The 6,705-nt window shown below is 48.9% G+C and overlaps 1 protein-coding gene across 1 annotated transcript in view; it reads right to left on the minus strand.

Annotated features, from left to right (window-relative positions):
- The window catches only part of SEMA3C (semaphorin 3C), a 145,138-nt gene extending 139,573 nt beyond the window's left edge, over positions 1 to 5,565 (minus strand). The window contains exon 1 of the mRNA XM_079993655.1: positions 5,410 to 5,565. The gene's annotated coding sequence lies outside the window, so the exon portion shown is untranslated. The remainder of the gene's footprint in view (positions 1 to 5,409) is intronic.
- Between the last annotated feature and the right edge of the window lie 1,140 nt (positions 5,566 to 6,705).

Consider the following 6,705-nt stretch of genomic DNA (forward strand, 5'->3'; position numbering starts at 1 on the left):
ATATACGCAGGCTTAACAAAAGATGTAAACTTATTTCAGCCAGAGACTAAGAATTGCAATGACTATAATATCAACCACAATAGCATATAAAGCAAACTACAAAAAAATAATCAGAACAATTAATACAAGCCACTAAAGTCATAGTAATTTATAGTATTGCCAGGATATTTCCTAATCACATGGAACCTTATTCCAGAACAACAGAAAATGGATTAGCTGTTGGAAATCAAATGCATTGCTTTTCAACACTGCAATGGGTGGAAGCCTCATTCACTGTACATGAACTATACACTTACATGGTGGGTACCTTGCTAATGTATCAAGGTATAGTCAGAAGTAGAAATGGGGGAGAGCTAGCAGCTTTGATATCTACTTTCTAAACAATTATTTTACACAGTGTAGAGAAGCTACTTTGAATGAACATTATCTATTAGCTGCGTACATTAAAAAAAAAAAAAAATACAGAGCATCATTTTCATCCAATAAATAGACCATTACAGCCTATATATAAAACAAGGGTGCTAGTTCCTGGCGGCCCAGCCCTTTCAGGGCCCCAAAATATTTTGGGTGTGGGGTTCCAAAAAGCACTGAGGCAAAGCCAATCATGGAGTGGCTCCAGTAATTGTCTCCTTCTCCTTCTCCTCCTGCCGCAGAAGGGAAAGAGGGTCAAAGCAGGCTGCCAGGAGGCGGAGGAGGAGCTGCCAGCCTTTGAAGCTGCACGGCCGCCACGTTCAGCTCCACCCCCAGCTCCTGCCAATGTCACACGCACGACACTGCCCCACCCCAGTCACCCTCATAAGCTGGCACCTCTGATATAAAATATTGCATATAGCCAGGAATGTGTGGTGGTGAATGACTCATTCATGGATTTACTCATCCATGGAGTTACTCTTTTGTTTGTGGGTTTTAAAACTCAAAAACTGTAAGCGAAGCAGCAAACGGTTTGAAGTCATAGTGACTGCATATTAGGCTGAAGAGCAGGAAAGAAATAACTTACAGCCCTAAGAAACTGACAGAATAGATGCCACTTTGAATTCGTCACACTGGCAGCTAGCCCATTCATTTGGGCTAGTTCACTACATCAATCAGGGGGACTTTCTTTGTCACCGACAACCAGTACAGGGCATGATTAAACCAGCCTCTACGTGGTCACTGTATAACATGCACTGCCCTCAATGCCATGTCACTGAAGCAGATCACATCCCCTGCAAACAATACTATGAAACAGGAAATGGGTTTCTACGTATTTAGAGAAAAAGAGATGATGGCATAGAGAGAGACTTGGGAGTCTTAGAGCAGAAGTTTTGCTCATCCACAATGCTTGATGGAAACGTCAGTATGTCAATCACCACCTCTCAACCTGATGTGCTTCACCAGTTTGTTACCAAGAAAACCGTCAAGTACACCACTCTTGAATGCGAATGCTTTTAGGACTGATATGGAAAAGGAACATTTTTGGGCCAAGATTTTAATCACCTCTTAGAAGTGCCTCCAGCCATTTTTTCAACAGGAGCAGCTGAATAACTGCCTACCATGGTTGCCTATTGAAAGAAGGGCAGAATTGCCTGGGCTCTGAACTGGCTTTATGATGCTATCAGATAGCCAACTTCCAACAGGCTGAATTCTGACTCCATGCTGCCATGCTGTTATCAGACTACCGTATTTTTCGCTCCATAGGGCGCACCTGACCATAGGGCGACCTAGTTTTTAGAGGAGGAAAATATGGAAAAAAATATTCTGAATAAAATGTTGCACTAAACTATTTAAAGCAGCAAAGCGGGCAGCTCCTGTCCGCTTTGCTGCTTTAAATCGAGCCTCAGAGGAGGGTAGGAAGGGGAACCATGGCTTATCGAAGTCCAGTTAATAATGCTGAGCCAGACTTATGGCCATCGAGATTAGCCTGGCCGTCTCAGTGGAAATCTGGGGAGGCTGGGGTGGACTTTCCAGTGGTCAAAGTGTGGTTGTGTCTTCCTGCCCGGCATCTATTTCCTGCCGTCTTTCCCCCCTGCACCCCCGCACCCTGCTTCGAGGGAAGGAAGCGGAGCCATGGATCCTCTGCTCGCAACTGCAGTGGATTCCCTCCACTTTGAAGCAGGAAAGTGGGAGAGGAGCTGCTTACATGAGTGTAAGCTGCTTCCCTCCCACTTTGCTGCTTCAAAGGGAGCCCAGGAGGAGGGAATCTGCTGCAGCTTCCCCCACCTCCCGCAGAAGCCGCACGCTCTTTAAAGGGGCTGCGGCTTCTCCTGGCTTTTCTGGGAGGTGGGGGAAATCCCCCACCTTGTAGAAAAGCCCGCAGGAGCCGCTCAGCCTTTAAAGGGGGCGCCGCTCTTGGGGGCTTTTCCCCGAGGAGGGAGAAGGGACTGATGCGGCCAGTCAGTCCCTTCTCCCTCCTGGGGAAAAGCCTGCAAGAGCGCACGAAGCTTGTGTGCGGCTCTTGGGGGCTTTTCCCGCCTGCCTCCCCCCTGCATTCGCTCCATAGGATGCACACACATTTTCCCTTGCTATTTAGGAGGGGGAAAGTGCGTCCTATGGTGCGAAAAATACGGTATATACTTGCTCCCCCACTGGTTGGGATTGCATAACTAGGAAGAAATGGTGCAGGTTTAAACAGAAAAACAATGTTGAAGATGTGCTGCAAAAGACCAAAAAAATGCTGAGGAATTTCAAGGGATGCTATAGTCCCCTTAAAACTGAGAATTTAACACCAAACATGTTTGCATGTGAAACTCTGGCAATGTTCTGGAGGACTTGCAATGCACATTGTAGAACATGTGAATATGAAAAAGAGCCATGCTGGAACTGGCCAGTGGCCTATCTCATGTCTTCAGCTTGCCACTTCTCACAGTGACCACCAACTAGTGCATCCTCCTGGACGTACATGCAGGACCTGTGCAGCTCTTGCTCATTTCAAGAGGGTTTGAGCAAGAGTACTTTTTAGAATAAGGGCAGAATTGATCTCCATTTCACTCACCACATTCCCCTTTGTAATTCACATGTATAATTCAGGCATTGTACACATAAGACCAATGTGTGAGCAGGAATTGGGGCCACACGGAGTAGCCACTCTCCTAATGTTGCACTTCGTTGTTTAAACCTGGGCAATTTTTTGCCCAACCAACTGGCGAGCAAGTGCCTAGAAACTTAAGAAGGGAGTCAGCCCTTTGGTCCTGAAATCAGTTGACTTTGAGGCAAAATTTACTTCGGGAACAAGCCCATTGATTTCAGTAGCGTTGTTGCAGAATGAGCTGTTTAAGCGCCCTAAGGTTTGTACCCTTTGCTGCACAGTATTAACTTCCCACTGCAGCATGCGGGAGCCGAAAGCACTCTGCACCTGCCCCTTAACACTGTGAACATTATACTCCCCAGAGTGTTGACAGCAAGCCATAAGCTTTTTATCCTCATATTACATGGATCATTCACAGCCTCTGAGTTCTACGGGGGCAAACTCAAGGAGATATATTTCCCCCCTCCGTGCACATTTAGACTTCACCGTCCTTGAAGGGAGAGAACACCTGCTTCAAAAGAACCACAGCAAATCCTTTTGCACAGCGTGGCCAAGGAGGGTGGACTGATGTGACCATGTCCAGTGCATGAGCCAGAGCAACAATTTAGGCTGCAGTCTTAATCACCACACTTAGCAGCGAATGGGTTGGGGAGTGCGGGGGGCTGAAGCGAAAGGCTCATAATCCCACATTCAGCCAGCAAATCGCCGTGCGCCCTCCATCATTTGAAAGGAGCGACAGGCTGCATCAAAGTGACCTGGAGTGAAATGACGCCTGACACAACCATTTCCAATTGGCAGTGACTGATGGGGACTCCCAGCGGCCCCTGGACCTGCCCACTCAGTTAGAGTGGGATTTCTGTATTCCCCCACGAAGCTGGCACACCCTCAAAACAGCCCTGTTCGTTTCTTCCCATTTTATACCTGGGGTTCAGGAAAAGGATCCATTTGGAGTGCAGGTCAAGTTTCCCACCTTACTTTCAAATAACATTATCAGAAAAATGCACAAATATCACAAGGAAGAAAAAATGTCTCAGTGCCAGTATTGACACATTTCCCCCCCACCCCCGCAAATTACTTCTGGCATATCCACTAGCTGATAGGATATCCTTCACTATCATCCTTTTGTCTTTTCTTTCTTTGGCAAGGGAAGAAAATGCTATTAAGTCCCATTAAGATTGCTTTGTTCGACCCAAACAAATGGCCAATTATGCTGGACTTGCAAGTTTAATAGAAGCAACAGGATTAGTATTCCACAGTTGTCAAATGTATTCCTTTTCATATATTAAGGGAGGAGAGTGATGGAGGTATGCAATGCGCATTCCAATTATATTGGAAAGAAACAGTCACAACAAGTGCTCTTTCCAATTTATGTATTCTAATTTAATTTAGGATGTGTATGGCCAAATTTTACTTATTATTTTCTATTTCAGCTTTGCTTTGCTATGCTCCACTGACGATCCCCTATGAAACCAATTTTTAACAAACAAATAATGTGGGCAAGACTGCAATATCAGGCACAAGTTGAAACCGAATGGGACTTACTTCTGAGTAAATATGGATAGCATCAGACTGGAGGCTGCAGTATTATAGGCATTCACTTTGGAAAAAGCCATATTTAAAGCACAGTGAGATTTACTCCTGAGTAAATATGCAAAGCAGCAGTCTGCACATGACACTGCTATGTTATTACTGTACAGCATTGTGTGCCATGTGAATTTGAGGGCGGAAACAGAATTTTTCAAATAGTCTCTTTTTAAAATTCCATTCTTTCACAGAAAACCATATCGTTTTAATTCACAAAAAAGAAGCATCGCTTTTGAGCTTCCAGCCCAAGTGAGAAATTGATCTTCCCCAAAACCAAGGCAGTAAAATATTCGCATGTGTCTTAATAACGCACGATCTCTCCCGGCAAGCTGGGAGATCCTTGCAGAAGCAGAACGCCCAAGAAAAGGGAGAGCCTTCCTGATCCCAAAGCTCATTGCTCCTTAGTTAGCAGACCAGGAGGAGGAGGAGGAGGAGGAAGGGACCTAAGGCGCTGAAGTTCAGGCACTGCTCTAGGGGAAGCGGAGGGGAAAACAGCAACCTTTTGCCTGCTGCTTTTGGAAAGCATTTTACAGCTTCCCTGGGAAGGCAGGTGTCATGCGCTCGCGCCGGCACTAAGCGGGGAGGAGAGAATTAGTCTGCGGAAGGAAGATAAACATATTCCCACATTCAGCGGCTGTGAGAAGTGTGTGTGTGTGTGTGTGTACATACGCACAAATATATTTACACATACGCAACGCACACATTTTCTACACAAACACAATATTGGCGTCCACTAAGAGTTAAAAAACACACACCAATAATCAGTCATCAGTTTTCTCATCCATTTGCCAGGCTGAAAGGGAACTTTCGATCGTACTCACCGACCCACTGAAGGATTGAGTCCTGAAGGAGCCCGGAGGTGCCCAGCGGTTCCGGTTTGGGGGAGCGAAACAAGACTTTTTAAAATCCCAGGGCTCTGAAAGCACTTTTTCCTTTCCTGGGTTGCGCTCAGGAGATTCCCAGCTCGTGCGCGAGACGCGACTGGAGGAGTTGCGCGCAGAGCCCCGCGCCGGACTGGAGGCTGCGCTTCCCCGCCCAGGACCCGCCTCCCTCGCCCCGGCGCTGCCCACCAGCCTTCGCATACATCCCTCGTCAAGAAACGCCCGAAGCCCCACCTACGAGGAAGGAGCCCCGGCAGAAGGAAGAAGCCGGCAGCCGGGGAGCGCGCGGCTCCAGGGCGGCTTGGCTGGCGGGCAGGTGAAAGCGCCGCCCTCGCCTCGCGCCAATGGCAGAGGGGGAAGGAAGCGCAGGAGCCCCCCTTCGGGGCCGCGGGGGCTTCAGCCCTCGCAAGAAAACCTTGGAGGGGGCCGGGACCCCACCAAGTGGAGGAGCGCGCCCATTCCAACAGTGCGCCTACACGGCATCATGTCAGCGGCGTAGCGTGGGTTGTCAGCACCCGGGGCAAGGCAAGGAATTTGCGCCCCCTAACTCGGGGCAAGGCAAGTAATTTGTGCCCCTAACCCGGGGCAAGGCAAGGAATTTGCGCCCCCTAACCTGCCGTGCTGCCAGCTTCTTCTTGCTGCTGCCTGGGTGCACGCACAGCTCGTGGGTTCCGCGAGACATGGGGCTCTGCTACAGCCTGCGCCCGAGGCCCCCCCCCCAGATGTTGCGCCCAGTGCGGCCGGCTCCCCTGCATCCCCCATGCTACACCACTGCATCATGTGAAAGATAACCTGGGCCCCCACAACATTTTACTCAAGTTGGCACCCCTGGAAGGAACCCCAAGGGTCATCTAGTCCAACCCCCCACAATGCAGGAATCTCAGCTAAAGCATCCAAGACAGATGCTGAAAAACCTCCAAGGAAGGAGAGTCCACAACCTCATGAAGCAGTCTGTTCCACCGTTTAACATTTCTTACTATCAAAGTGGACGCAGGTGACGCTGTGGGTTAAAGCCTCAATCGAAAGGTCGGCGGTTCGAATCCCTGCGGCGGGGTGCGCTCCCGCTGCTCGGTCCCAGCGCCTGCCAACCTAGCAGTTCGAAAGCACCTCCGGGTGCAAGTAGATAAATAGGGACCGCTTACCAGCGGGAAGGTAAACAGCGTTTCCGTGTGCGGCTCTGGCTCTGGCCAGAGCAGCGATGTCACGCTGGCCACGTGACCCGGAAGTGTCTCCGGA

The sequence above is a fragment of the Podarcis cretensis genome, assembly GCF_951804945.1.
Source record: "Podarcis cretensis genome assembly, chromosome: 10".
NCBI lineage: Eukaryota > Metazoa > Chordata > Lepidosauria > Squamata > Lacertidae > Podarcis > Podarcis cretensis.